Raw genomic sequence first — 15303 nt, 5'->3', positions numbered from 1 at the left:
CATACATTCGAAACAGTACAAGGAATCGGGTTTCATTAGACCCATTGAATCTTTTAATCAGTATAAATTATTATAAATTGCTAAAACACAACGCTCAACTAAAGTAGCCAAGAGTTTTGTCTTTTAGTTGATTCTCTAATTACACCCTCTGTTTTTTACTATATTTACTATACAACCACTAAACTTTAACTTTTTTCAATATACATGTTTAGCCTCTCTACTTTAATTTTGTTATTATGCATGTTTAGTTCATCTACTTTTATTCTTTTTCATATTTGCCTTTTAGTGTTTTCCCTCGCTAACATGACGAACCAGACTGACTTTAACCGAACAATATCGTTACCGGTATCTATATTATCTGAACAAGTTTTTTTTTTTTTTTTTTTTTTTTTTTTTTTTTTTTTTTTTTTTGAAATCCCACGTAAATAAAATCTAGTTAATACTACTTGACATGATTGAGATGCCACGTAAATATTACTGGAATGATTGAGTGTTTTCCCTCATTTTCTGTTAGTTTATCAGTGATCTCAAGATTATATTGTATTGTACGTCTGTTAGTTTTCTTATTTGTTTTATCGATGTTGTCTATCTATGTCATGAACATTAATGTTCTCAATTAAATAATACCAAATATACGAATAAGAAAAATATATGTCCTAAACATATTAATTTAAAAATGAAAATCCAAACACACATATAATATAGTATATAAGTCGTAAACATATAGTAATTTAAAGGATGGATTTGAATGTGAGAGAAAAATGAATAAGTTAGTATGTTGTAAAGGATGGATTTGATAAAGGGGGAATGTCGTACCTTTTTTATTTTTATTTGCAATGAATATAATCACATTAAAATATATACCACGATATCAAATAATATAAAGTCTAATAAGTTTACTAAAAGAAATAAGGTATATGTTGTTATCTAAGAAAATCATAGATTTAACATAGCAATTCATCCTCATAGATAAGCTCTATTAGTTAAATTAGAAAAGAAAAACAAACTATGTTCATAGGTCATGGTTTCTTTTTTTTTTAACGACAAATTTCTTTAATTCATGTGACTTGAACCCAAAACTTCACTCTTCCGAGGTGTTTAAAGGTTTTGCCTTTGCCAATGAACCACCATCATGGCCTTGTATTTGTTCATACGTTTTAGTTAGAAACCATTTCTTGGCCAATAATCAAATACTTATAAACTGTTCAACAACAATTGGTTCAGTTGATAATCAAGTAAGTACAATTTCTTTAAAATAAAAAGAAAGATGTTCTTTCCCAGCCAAATAACACGCGGTCTTACAACTCCGCCTTGTGATCAATGACTCACTCGACTGGTAAGTTTTCTACTTCATTCCTCACAGAATCAAATAGCACCGTTGACAAATAACGCTCCCCAAAGCTTGGAAAAACAACCTAGTACAAACCAGTAAAACGATATGTTAATAAGATTGAGCATTAAGAAACTGAATTTAACTGGCTACGATATATCATGTTTTCCTTTGTGTACTAAAATCATATATTAATCCTGAAATTATATAAAAACTGTTCTTAAATGAAGAAATCACAAAGTATTATGGTACATTAGTTATAATACAAGAGTCGAGAAAAAACCAAAACCAGCTACATACCTAGTCAAGAATCATTCACATCTAGAATTTATACCAAATGCAAAATAAGAGAAATATCATAGAAAGTAAATCACCAAACTATAAAAAAAACAAGAAAAACAAACAAGCTTAAAAAGGATTGCAATCTAAACAAACATCCATCATCATGACTATTCCGATGGTTCAGATGCACGAATTATTCACCAACTTCTCTCAAGAATAAGATACTCAGAATACCACATTCACCAACCTATGACCTGCATATAAAGTATATTACAAAAAGAATAGCATATTATATCATGGCATTTTTTTTAAAGCTTACAAATAGTAATTGACATTTTTTCATGTTAGCTAATGCGCTACGCTACCAAGGCATTCAGATCGTTGTCACAATATAGTCCACTTATATAAAAAATTCAAGTTCGGAACTTTAGATGCATAAAAGTCTATCCTAAAAGTAAGAAGAGAAATTTCCTATACATAACCCTAACATATAGAGAAAGCATCAACATGAACAAATGCCTAAGGATCATCACTGAAATTGAAGGATGTATTTATGTTCAAAGATGAAACTATGATACCAAAGAACAATAAAACAATGTACTGTAGCACACACAAACACATAGAACAAACTCTGTAATTAATGTACGAGTAGCAAGGTCAGGAATTGCAATCAAAACTGATTACCCGATACCCACAATGTATAATTATTGTTAAGTCTCCCGCTACTCAAGTCAAGTAGCGCTGCTGGTATTATTTTTCAAGTCTTATGAAGTCTCACGCTACTCATCGTGGTCTAGGACATAATTGTCTTCTTGTTAATCTTGTTGAATAAACTCTTGCAGACAAAAATAAAATCAAATAAAATTTCTAAAATTTCAAACTATCAACGATATAAAATCATCATAATGTCAATGTGTGGGACTATCCTTGAGATGCCGACTAATCTAACTTTTTGTCACATAAAAAGTCATTTAAGATGCCAATTACTCAAACATGACTATAAGAAAGGAGTTCAAATATGAGTACCGGAAAGACTATCCTTGAGTGTCCCATTCACGATATACTCATAAACCAGCATTTGTTCACCCTTATCGAAACAAAATCCGATGAGGCCCACCACATTCTTGTCATGAACTCTTGAAAGAAGTTCGATCTCATTTTTAAACTCGAGCCCACCCTGTGAAGATCCTTCTTGAGCTCTTTTGATTGCAATCAGCTGCCCGTTCGGAAGACTTCCTTTATATACCTAAACAATAAAAAGTTAAAAACATCTAAGAACCGGAAAAGAGATATTAAGACAGGTCGTATTACCCCATTGGACCGAGAAGATGCCCTGTCATCAACAAACACAGCACCGAAAACTTGAGGTTTACAATGAGGTTGTTTTCTATAGTTGTAGATGATCTCTTTGAAAGTTAAGCTTAGTTGGGAAATCTGCAGTTTATGACCATGATATCAATTAATAATTATTAACAACCGAACATTAGAACTGAGCTGTCATATGTGTTATGTGTAAGAGCAAACCTTTGCAACTCTGTAGAAACAACATAAGATAATCTGGTCGATATGACGGTTGAAAAACAACGCGGTTCGCTGGCTCAGAATCTACTGAAAAAGACAATATACCCTCTCTCTTATTTCTTGCGACAGCCGTAGTCTTTCAACCATTCCATTAATTCTAAGAGCAGCTAGCTTCACAATCTGGTCATAAAAAAACAGAAAAAAAAACATCAGCATTAATGATTAATTGCAAAGTAGCAATAGCTTTGTGTACGATTAAAGGGTTTGCTACCTGGCTAAAAAAACAAATTAGCAGACGTCTCTGCACAGGTTTCTCCCCTGCCAGTTGGATTTGGCCTCGTTAGACTGCAAATAAGCGTAAAATGCCTCTCAATTATCCATTGGCGTCAAATATTATTAAAAAATAACAGTATCTCAATAATAGACTAAACTTTTATTTAAAACGAGTCATTAAGGATTTACAAATAAAAAAATACAATTTGAGCAATCTTCGGCCCGTTTCCTTCAGAAAAATACAGTTTGACCCGTTCGGGATTTTCATCTCTAAGCAAACAAGTCAAAACTGGCATTTCGTTATAAATTAATATATCGTTTATTACCTAGAAAATGCGGACTGCAAAGCTGGTGACAGCAGATTTGATTTAAGATTATTAATACCCAAAAGACGATCTTTAACCGGAGATGTGAAGGAATTCCATTCAACCAAAACACTTCGATATTCAGTGCAAACTCTCCTTCCATTTGCCTCAAATTAATCAACCAATAGATGGACATTTAGGCTCAGAATCCTACAGATCCAAAATACAATATTAATCAAATGAATCACATCTGTAATAAATAATTCCAATCATGCTATAATACAATTTATAGTTTATACCTTTTCTTGTTGTTGGAATCCAACAAAAGTCTAAATTGTTGAATAAAACAAAATAGGAGCTTTATTCAATCTGTTCCTTTAACTATCTTCAATAATAGTCTAAATCTTTGAAAACCAAATTAAAGGTTGTATGGACCAGAAATAGACTCTCAGACACTTTCAACCTATATGACATGTTCCCTTTTCAGCTATGTTTTTTGGAAGAATCATTTGACATGTTTAACAAATCAAATTGACCCATTTATGAGAACAGACTTGAGAAGGGGTGTGCTCGAGAAGTTCATGTAATGGGCTGCTTTCAGCTAACGGATGTTCAGTAGGAAGTTCATACACAATTTGTTTGTTCTATTGTAGCCCCCTAACAACAAATGGTGGTCTATTGCAGTTAATGCCACAAGAATGCCTACCCTAAGATTGTCTTTGTCACACCCCCAAAATCCACCCGCGGAGTACCACCGCTTGGAGGCGTGACTGACCAGGATCAAGCCACCAATCATATCAAACATAGCATTTAATAATAATCAAAGATACGATTGATGTTCCAAAACCAAACGTTGTATATGTAGCGGAAGCATTAAATGTAAAACCCAAAACATAAGTATCAATGTGTGAATGTAAAAGTGTTTAATAAGCATTCACGAGTTCTTGTCCACAACGACCCGCCTCTCCTCTGGTGCAAGCTCCCAGTATACCTAAGGCCCTGCAAGGCATGCAGCAAATAATCAACAAACTAGTTGAGCGAGTTCACAGAAAGTAAGTTCATAATCATAGGGCGTGAGTTAACTAGTGGGGGCTTCCCATGTTTATCCTGGCTAATGAGGGCTTCTCATTAACGGTACTTACTAGACTAACTTCCGACCATGTGTTCTTCTGTACCGAGAACAGGAAAACGTACAGGGTCACGTAGGCTTTACGTGACGTGCCCTTCCCCGAGGACAGTGGTACGCGTGGGGGCTACGTAGGCTTTACGCAGCGTGGCCTTCCGTCCTGGAAGCCAGTGGATGGTATTGGGTTACGTAGGCTTTACGTAACGTGTCCTCCCGACCCGGGAGACATATGGCAAACATACTGGGTTACGTAGGCTTTACGCAACGTGTCCTGACTAACCTGAGGACGATGGTCTATAGTCTGGTATATGCGTAAGTACGAGTAATCATTCCATTTCATCATATCCAACCCAATTCCCAACCCGGGAATCCCATGCCTTGGCTGTGTGAACTCACCTTGGTTTGCTCGGCAGATACACAAAGAGTATAGATAAGCTAGTAAAAGGTCAACCACGTCCTATCACGGTCATTATTAGGTAATGCACGTAAGAATCACATAAGTTAACACGTTACAGCACGTATAGATCATGGCAACGTTTGACAGATAAATAATACATTCAACCCGTACAGTTTAAACAAGTAGGCCCAAACTATCCGGCCCAATGTGCATGAGTGACTTGTGCGAGTCCGTTGGGGTTGTGCGATTTGGGATTGGGCTTGAGGCCCAATCGGTTAAACAAATAACATATGAAGTTAACTCATTAGCCCAAAGTAATCGGTCCAACATATAACCAATCAGTTCAACATAAACGGCCCAAATAGAAAGTCAAGTATAAAGGTCTCGGCCCAACATAACATCGTGTAAACTCTTGTGCGACCCGAATGATCTTGTACGATCAGGTTGGGTTGTGCGAGATGTCTTGGGCTTGTGCGTCTGTCCGGCCCATCAGTTAAATAAAACATGTAACTAGTGTGTGGCCCAACACCTTGTGCGATCCACACTAGCTTGTGTGATCCACTAGGTGTTGTGCGATCAGGCAATCTGCTAGCATTGTGCGACTGGGACCTGTTGTACGACTGGGCTGGGTTGTGCGATCCTAACCAGCCCAAACTACCCGGTTCACTCGGCCCAAGTAGGATAGCTTGTCCGATCCAGTAGTCTTGTACGTTTGGACCACCTTGTGCGATCAGTTAACAAAATTCCATAATTCATGCTAACAGTTACAATCAATTAACTATTTCCAAATTTATCTAACCCAATCAACACAATTCCAACAAATCGTTTAGCATGGTATCGATCAAATAAGACTTTTAACATCAATCCATATGAACCCTAAAACATGAGCAAGCTTGAACACTATATATATTCATAAACATACAATCGGATTAAACCCTTGCAACCTAACCATTTCAGCCGATTATCAACACTTACAACCAAATTAACAACATGCAAATCCGAATCTTATGATTGTTATCACATCAAGAATCATTCAATTATTCACAACAAGAATCCTAGTTATCCCATAACATCATGGCAACCAAAACAAATCAACCAATATAATTCAGTAATCACTAACCGGTTATAATCGAACAAGGAGAAAAAGAATGATCTTCTTGTGCCTTGTGCCGTCGGGTTCGAGCAAGAGAGAGGGAGAGAGAGAGAGCTAGGGTTTCTTTTGTGTGTTCTTGTGTTGTGAATTGTAACAAATGAGAAAAGGATCAAGTCCCTAAGTGTTTACACGGTTAGAGGGGGTGGGCCGGCCCTTACATGGGCTGCCATATTGGTCCGTGTACAAGGTGTAAAGCCCAACGGCTTTGTGCGATCCAATGTAGGTGTGTGTGTGTGTTGTGCGTTTCTTGTGCGGTTCGGTACATACATACATACAATATAACACAACACATGTTTCACCAAGCTCACATAACACACAATAACAAAACATTTATTAAATCCAACCATATAGTCTAGTTCACATATGCACATAGCGTTACACAAAGCGAGTCTAAAGTTCGAGTTGTCACATTATCCCCAACTAATTGGAAATTTCGTCCCGAAATTTGGTATGCACTCACTGAGGAAGCTAGGTAAACTGTACTGTTCACTGATTTTCCTGGGGTGTCACATCCTCCCCCCGTTGATCTGGAATTTCGTCCCGAAATTCCGAAGTAGTAGCTTCAGCCTCAGTAGTGGTAGCATTGGTTTCGAATAACTGGGGGTACTTTTCTGTCATCCTGTCTTCGCGTTCCCAGGTGTACTCTGGGCCACGTTTGGAGTTCCAACGAACTCGAACAAGAGGGATTCTCTTGTGTTTGAGGACCTTCACATCCCGGTCCGTGATTTCTACTGGTTCTTCAACGAACTGCAACCGCTCGTCGATAGTGAGTTCCTTAAAAGGAATGATGAGGTTTTCATCAGATAGGCACTTCTTTAGGTTCGATACATGAAAGACATTGTGAACTGCCCCGAGTTCAGCTGGTAGGTTCAACTTGTATGCTACCTTGCCAATCTTTTCTATAATTTCGAATGGTCCGACGTATCGCGGATTCAGTTTGCCCCGTTTGCCAAAACGAACCACACCCTTCCAGGGTGAGACTTTCAATAAAACCCGGTCCCCGACCTCAAATTCCAATGGCTTTCTACGCTTATCCGCGTAGGCTTTCTGACGGTCGCGTGCTGCCGCCATGCGTTGTCGTATCTGTGCAATCTTTTCTGTGGCGTCCACAACAATTTCTGGACCCGTGATCTGACTATCTCCCACCTCTGCCCAACAGAGAGGTGACCGGCATTTACGCCCGTACAATGCCTCGAATGGAGCGGCTTGAATGCTGGTGTGATAACTATTATTATACGAGAACTCCACCAAAGGGAGATGCTTTTCCCAGCCGTTGCCGAAATCGATAACGCATGCCCGAAGCATGTCTTCTAGTGTTTGGATCGTACGCTCAGACTGCCCATCCGTCTGAGGGTGGTATGCTGTGCTCATGTCTAACCTTGAGCCGAAAGATTTATTCATTGCTTGCCAAAGTTCTGACGTGAATCGTGCATCGCGATCCGAAATGATAGATGTGGGCACCCCGTGCCTTGAAACAACCTCCTTAAGATAGACGTCTGCGAGTGTGGAGAACTTGTCCGTTTCCTTAATTGGCAGGAAATGTGCAGACTTGGTGAGTCGATCAACTATGACCCATATCGTATCGTTCCCACGCTGGGATCTAGGTAGGCCTGTAACGAAATCCATGGAAATTTCTTCCCATTTCCATTGAGGTATCTTAGGCTGCTGAAGTAGGCCAGCTGGTTTCTGATACTCGACCTTGACTCTCGCACAGGTCAAGCACTTTCCAACGTACATAGCGATGTGGGCCTTCATACTAGGCCACCAATAAGTAGTACTGATGTCGTGGTACATTTTATCCGACCCTGGATGTACCGAATAGCGAGACTTGTGTGCTTCATCCATTACAAGTTCGCGTAAACCGCCATAGAGAGGGACCCAAATCCGGCCCGTTACATAGTAACCGCCGTCTGCCTTCTGTTCCATTTGCTGTCGTGAGCCGCGTAAGGCTTCAGCCTTGACGTTTTCGGGCTTCAATGCTTCTATCTGAGCAGCTCGTATCTGTGCAGGAAGGCTAGACTGAATCGTAAGCTGTAGCGCTCGCACGCGCCGTGGTAAAGTGTCTTTTCGACTAAGGGCGTCAGCCACAACATTGGCTTTGCCTGGATGATACTTGATGGCGCATTCGTAGTCATTAAGTAACTCGACCCATCGTCGTTGACGCATGTTTAAATCCTTCTGCTTAAGGATATGCTCGAGACTCCTGTGATCGGTGTAAATCGTGCACCTGGTACCGTACAGGTAGTGTCGCCATATCTTAAGCGCGAAAACAACAGCTCCCAGCTCTAAATCGTGCGTCGTGTAGTTGCGTTCGTGAACCTTGAGTTGACGAGAGGCGTAAGCGATAACCTTGTCGCGCTGCATTAACACACATCCAAGTCCCCGAATGGATGCATCACAATAAACTACGAAGTCATCTGTGCCCTCTGGCAAAGAGAGGATAGGTGCACTGCAAAGTCTATCCTTTAGGTGCTGAAAAGCAGTCTCCTGGGGCTCTCCCCAGCAATAGGTAACACCCTTCTGTGTCAGTAACGTAAGCGGCTGAGCAATCTTCAAGAAATCCTTGATAAACCGTCTGTAGTAACCTGCCAGACCCAAGAATTGGCGTATCTCTGTCGGTGTACGCGGTGCGGGCCAGTTTCTGATCGAATCTACCTTGGATGGATCGACATGGATCCCATCCTTGTTCACTACGTGGCCTAAGAAGTGGACTTCACGAAGCCAGAAGTCGCATTTAGAAAGCTTGGCGTACAACTGTTCCTTCCGAAGGAGTTCCAATATCAGGCGAAGATGCTGCTCGTGTTCCTCCTGACTCTTGGAGTAAATCAGAATGTCGTCGATGAATACTATGACGAACTTGTCAAGATAGGGTTTGCACACCCTGTTCATAAGATCCATAAATACAGCAGGCGCGTTCGTTAACCCGAACGGCATAACGAGAAACTCGTAGTGTCCGTAACGAGTTCTGAAGGCTGTCTTGGAGACGTCCTCATCCCGGACTCTCAACTGATGGTACCCCGACCTCAAATCTATCTTCGAATAGTAACACGACCCTTGCAACTGGTCGAATAAGTCATCTATGCGTGGAAGAGGATAACGGTTCTTCACCGTCACCTTGTTGAGTTCACGGTAGTCGATGCACATCCTGAATGTACCGTCTTTCTTTTTCACGAAAAGTACTGGAGCTCCCCAAGGCGAAGAGCTTGGACGAATAAAGCCCTTTTCCAAGAGCTCTTGTAGCTGCTTTGACAGTTCCTCCAATTCTGATGGAGCTAAGCGGTATGGTGCGCGAGCTATGGGTGCTGCTCCTGGAGCGAGCTCGATTTGAAATTCAACCTGACGATGAGGCGGTAAGCCAGGTAAGTCTTCAGGAAACACCTGAGGGTAATCACGTACAATTGGAATATCCTCCAATTTCTTTTCCTTTGCTGATGCATCTGAAACAAGAGCCAAGATGGCTGTGTGCCCCTTTCGTAAGCATTTCTGAGCCTTCAAGAAAGAGATGATGCCAACCACAGCACCACTCTTGTCGCCTTGAACTTCTAGAGGTTCCTGACCCGAACGAGGAATACGAATAATCTTCTCGCTGCATAAGATTTCTGCCTGGTGTTGGGATAACCAATCCATCCCAATCACAACGTCGAAGCTACCCAAAACTATGGGAATGAGGTCAATAGAGAAGGCTTGTCCAGCTAGGATAAGATTACAACCCTGAACTACGTGCGTGGCTTCTAGACTTTTACCGTTAGCTAACTCTACTACATGTTTGGTGGGTAAAAGTGTTGGTGCACGTTTTAGCAGTTGACACATTTTCACAGACATATAGCTTGTATCCGCACCCGAATCAAATAAAACAGTAACGTAAATATTGTCGAGGAGAAACTTACCCATAACAACGTTGGGATCGTTCACTGCATCGCCTCTTCCCAAAACGAAAGCTCGACCTCTTGCCTCGTTGCAATTATTGTTGTTGTTTCCCCCATTGTTGTTATTCCCGTTGCCCTGATTGTTGTTGTTGCGATTCTGGTTCAGCTGAGGGCAATCTCGTTTGAAATGACCTTCAGCCCCACACTGGAAACATCCTCGATTTCCACGCTGTGGCTGCTGCTGCTGATTCTGGTTCTGTGGAGCTGGTTGCTGCGGCTGCTGATTCTGATTTGCAGGACGAGGGCTCCTACAGTCTTTAGCCTCGTGACCCATCTTAAGACACCTTTGACAGCGACCCTTGTTACACGGGCCGTGGTGATGCCTGTTGCAGTTGTGGCACCTAGGTTGACTTCCCTGATATCTCCTCTGTCTGTGACTGCCAGAGGATTGCTGACTAGGACTCTGATAGTGGTCAATCTTCTGTTGCTGAGCTTGTGGCTGAACGGATACTGAACTTTTGCTAGAATCTCCATCCCATTTTCTTTTACTGTCACCAGATGTAGCAGGAGTAACTGAGGTGGTGACGTTAGCAGTAGCATTAACACGCTTGGGCAGTTTATTCTGGTCCACTGCCTGATCGGTGATACGGTGAGCAAGGCGCTGAATTTCCTGGATGTTTTCGAGGTTAGCCGACGTCACGTGGCTCTGAATTTCTGGCGCTAATCCCTTGAGGTACAACTCAATGCGCTTGTATGGAGGGTCCACCATAGTTGGACACAGAACGGCCAGCTCATTCGACCGTTTAGTATATGCTTCAATCTCTGATCCAACCATTTTCAGGTTATACAGCTCGTCTTCCAGCTTGTGAATATCTTCACGCGTGCAATACTCACGCTTGATGAGTTCCTTGAAATCGTTCCATGGGGTGGCGTTAGCAGCTGCCAACCCTAAGATTTGAACTTGGGCGTTCCACCAAGTCAGTGCTATTCCTTCCAAAGTACCGGTGGCAAACTTGACCTTGCGAGCCTCAGGGCACTCGCACATTTCGAAAACCGATTCTAACTTTTCAAACCAATGGAGGAGTCCCACTGCCCCCTCTGTGCCGCTGAAAGAGTTTGGACGACAGTCCATGAAGTTCTTGAATGTGCAGACAGGCTGCTGCGCGTGTTGACCTATTGTGTACGAATAGGACGAAGTTAAATATGAGAGTTAATGTAGGATCTAAAGATCCTAGTGTGTGCCTATACTGCAGGATATACTACCTGCTTGAGCTGCTGCAACTGCCGCAGCAACTTGAGCTTGAACGAGAGCCTCTAACTGGGCTTGTGTCATGTTGATTCTTCCAGACATGATCTTCATAGTAACAAGTAGCATACGTAAGAATGGTTCGCGAGTAGGGCGATGACAGAAAAGTGTAAGCACGTAGAGTTTCTCATGCTATAGTATCATGTGTATCTAAACGTAATGCGAGCAAAGTTCTAAACAGTTCTAGCAAACAGGCAATAAACATAACCTTATTACCTAGAATGTCGAGTCTTGCACGTGGAGCGAAGCGTCGTTGTGGATCGTTGAGAGCACCGTTCTGGTTATAGTCCGGTTTTAATAAAAACGTTTTCCCATATTAAAACCAAGTTCTCTATAACCAATGGCTCTGATACCAATCTGTCACACCCCCAAAATCCACCCGCGGAGTACCACCGCTTGGAGGCGTGACTGACCAGGATCAAGCCACCAATCATATCAAACATAGCATTTAATAATAATCAAAGATACGATTGATGTTCCAAAACCAAACGTTGTATATGTAGCGGAAGCATTAAATGTAAAACCCAAAACATAAGTATCAATGTGTGAATGTAAAAGTGTTTAATAAGCATTCACGAGTTCTTGTCCACAACGACCTGCCTCTCCTCTGGTGCAAGCTCCCAGTATACCTAAGGCCCTGCAAGGCATGCAGCAAATAATCAACAAACTAGTTGAGCGAGTTCACAGAAAGTAAGTTCATAATCATAGGGCGTGAGTTAACTAGTGGGGGCTTCCCATGTTTATCCTGGCTAATGAGGGCTTCTCATTAACGGTACTTACTAGACTAACTTCCGACCATGTGTTCTTCTGTACCGAGAACAGGAAAACGTACAGGGTCACGTAGGCTTTACGTGACGTGCCCTTCCCCGAGGACAGTGGTACGCGTGGGGGCTACGTAGGCTTTACGCAGCGTGGCCTTCCGTCCTGGAAGCCAGTGGATGGTATTGGGTTACGTAGGCTTTACGTAACGTGTCCTCCCGACCCGGGAGACATATGGCAAACATACTGGGTTACGTAGGCTTTACGCAACGTGTCCTGACTAACCTGAGGACGATGGTCTATAGTCTGGTATATGCGTAAGTACGAGTAATCATTCCATTTCATCATATCCAACCCAATTCCCAACCCGGGAATCCCATGCCTTGGCTGTGTGAACTCACCTTGGTTTGCTCGGCAGATACACAAAGAGTATAGATAAGCTAGTAAAAGGTCAACCACGTCCTATCACGGTCATTATAAGGTAATGCACGTAAGAATCACATAAGTTAACACGTTACAGCACGTATAGATCATGGCAACGTTTGACAGATAAATAATACATTCAACCCGTACAGTTTAAACAAGTAGGCCCAAACTATCCGGCCCAATGTGCATGAGTGACTTGTGCGAGTCCGTTGGGGTTGTGCGATTTGGGATTGGGCTTGAGGCCCAATCGGTTAAACAAATAACATATGAAGTTAACTCATTAGCCCAAAGTAATCGGTCCAACATATAACCAATCAGTTCAACATAAACGGCCCAAATAGAAAGTCAAGTATAAAGGTCTCGGCCCAACATAACATCGTGTAAACTCTTGTGCGACCCGAATGATCTTGTACGATCAGGTTGGGTTGTGCGAGATGTCTTGGGCTTGTGCGTCTGTCCGGCCCATCAGTTAAATAAAACATGTAGCTAGTGTGTGGCCCAACACCTTGTGCGATCCACACTAGCTTGTGTGATCCACTAGGTGTTGTGCGATCAGGCAATCTGCTAGCATTGTGCGACTGGGACCTGTTGTACGACTGGGCTGGGTTGTGCGATCCTAACCAGCCCAAACTACCCGGTTCACTCGGCCCAAGTAGGATAGCTTGTCCGATCCAGTAGTCTTGTACGTTTGGACCACCTTGTGCGATCAGTTAACAAAATTCCATAATTCATGCTAACAGTTACAATCAATTAACTATTTCCAAATTTATCTAACCCAATCAACACAATTCCAACAAATCGTTTAGCATGGTATCGATCAAATAAGACTTTTAACATCAATCCATATGAACCCTAAAACATGAGCAAGCTTGAACACTATATATATTCATAAACATACAATCGGATTAAACCCTTGCAACCTAACCATTTCAGCCGATTATCAACACTTACAACCAAATTAACAACATGCAAATCCGAATCTTATGATTGTTATCACATCAAGAATCATTCAATTATTCACAACAAGAATCCTAGTTATCCCATAACATCATGGCAACCAAAACAAATCAACCAATATAATTCAGTAATCACTAACCGGTTATAATCGAACAAGGAGAAAAAGAATGATCTTCTTGTGCCTTGTGCCGTCGGGTTCGAGCAAGAGAGAGGGAGAGAGAGAGAGCTAGGGTTTCTTTTGTGTGTTCTTGTGTTGTGAATTGTAACAAATGAGAAAAGGATCAAGTCCCTAAGTGTTTACACGGTTAGAGGGGGTGGGCCGGCCCTTACATGGGCTGCCATATTGGTCCGTGTACAAGGTGTAAAGCCCAACGGCTTTGTGCGATCCAATGTAGGTGTGTGTGTGTGTTGTGCGTTTCTTGTGCGGTTCGGTACATACATACATACAATATAACACAACACATGTTTCACCAAGCTCACATAACACACAATAACAAAACATTTATTAAATCCAACCATATAGTCTAGTTCACATATGCACATAGCGTTACACAAAGCGAGTCTAAAGTTCGAGTTGTCACAGTCTTACAATCTTGAAACTCGAATATTAACACGATAATAGAGAGACACTTACAAGTCTCCAGTAGCTAATTCGTAGAGATGAAAGTGACTAACAACAATTTCTTCAAATCCTCACCAACCAGTGGAATAAAGTCCTTGATGACCATAGGGGAAGAACATCATTTGTTGAGACGCAAGAACCACCACCATATCCATAAACAATAACAAAGATGAGCAAACCAAGGTTAGGGATTCAGAACCGTACGGTGAATCGCCCGTAAGTATCTAGATCTAAGAACCATTTCGAATGAGAAAACCCTAGATCTGAACCAACATTGAACAAGAGTAATGATACCGTCAAAGTGAAAATTGTAGATCTAAACCAGAACAGAACAAGAATGACTAATTTGGGACTCAAGAGTTCAATATAAAGGAATATTTTCATACCTGTTAGCGGTGGATGGCTGGTGAAGAACGACTGGAGATGAAAAACGGTTGTTGCTGTAGAGAGAGAATGGGCGATGTAAAGAAAAGCCGTGTCCAGGTTTTGTGGAGCCAAAATCCAGTTTCAAAATTCAAAACCAGAGCCAAATGCCACCGATTTTCTCCCTCTTTCTAACATTTGCTCGCTCTCTCTTTGCAAACCCATATTTGTTCCAGATCCAGCCTCCAATTTCCATTCTACTATGACACCATTTTGTGAGTTTAGGATTTTTCCTTGAACAAGATGAAAGAGAACTCGGAGGAGAGAGAGAGAGAGAAATGAGAGCAGGATAGGATGTGATTTTCAAAATTCAGAAGAACAAAAGTATGAAGCCATAATCCAATTTCAAAATTCAAAAGAACAAAATGTTCCCGCCTTCGTGTGTTGAAAAGGTGTTAAAGGACTTTCAACACATTTATGCTTAAGATGCTTGTACAATGTGTTTGAAATGCTTGTACAATGGCAAATGACCATTCTTGCCCTTCCTATATGCTTATTAAAGTAGTATAGATATAGGGAGAAGATCATGCGAGAACCACCTCTTATTGCGAGAACCG

At 41.4% G+C, this 15303-nt stretch overlaps 1 long non-coding RNA gene across 7 annotated transcripts; it reads right to left on the bottom strand.

Annotated features, from left to right (window-relative positions):
- Positions 1-1155: 1155 nt before the first annotated feature.
- On the bottom strand, positions 1156-15041 carry LOC110911905. 7 transcript variants are annotated; one of them, XR_002577448.2, is made up of 9 exons: positions 14710-15041; positions 14336-14586; positions 3733-3921; positions 3405-3478; positions 3137-3313; positions 2924-3046; positions 2639-2858; positions 2297-2447; positions 1156-1415 (listed from the first exon to the last, which is right to left on the bottom strand). It is a non-coding gene; the product is annotated as an uncharacterized LOC110911905 (long non-coding RNA). The 7 variants fall into 7 exon arrangements; XR_002577449.2 differs by having other exon boundaries at positions 2308-2447; XR_004865434.1 differs by lacking the exon at positions 2297-2447 and having other exon boundaries at positions 14336-14417; positions 14528-14586; positions 14710-15039.
- Positions 15042-15303: the final 262 nt, after the last annotated feature.

This window comes from Helianthus annuus, chromosome 8, assembly GCF_002127325.2.
Source record: "Helianthus annuus cultivar XRQ/B chromosome 8, HanXRQr2.0-SUNRISE, whole genome shotgun sequence".
Classification (NCBI taxonomy): domain Eukaryota; kingdom Viridiplantae; phylum Streptophyta; class Magnoliopsida; order Asterales; family Asteraceae; genus Helianthus; species Helianthus annuus.
Note: the sequence above shows the minus strand (reverse complement) of the source record. Positions and strands in the feature narration are given on the sequence as shown.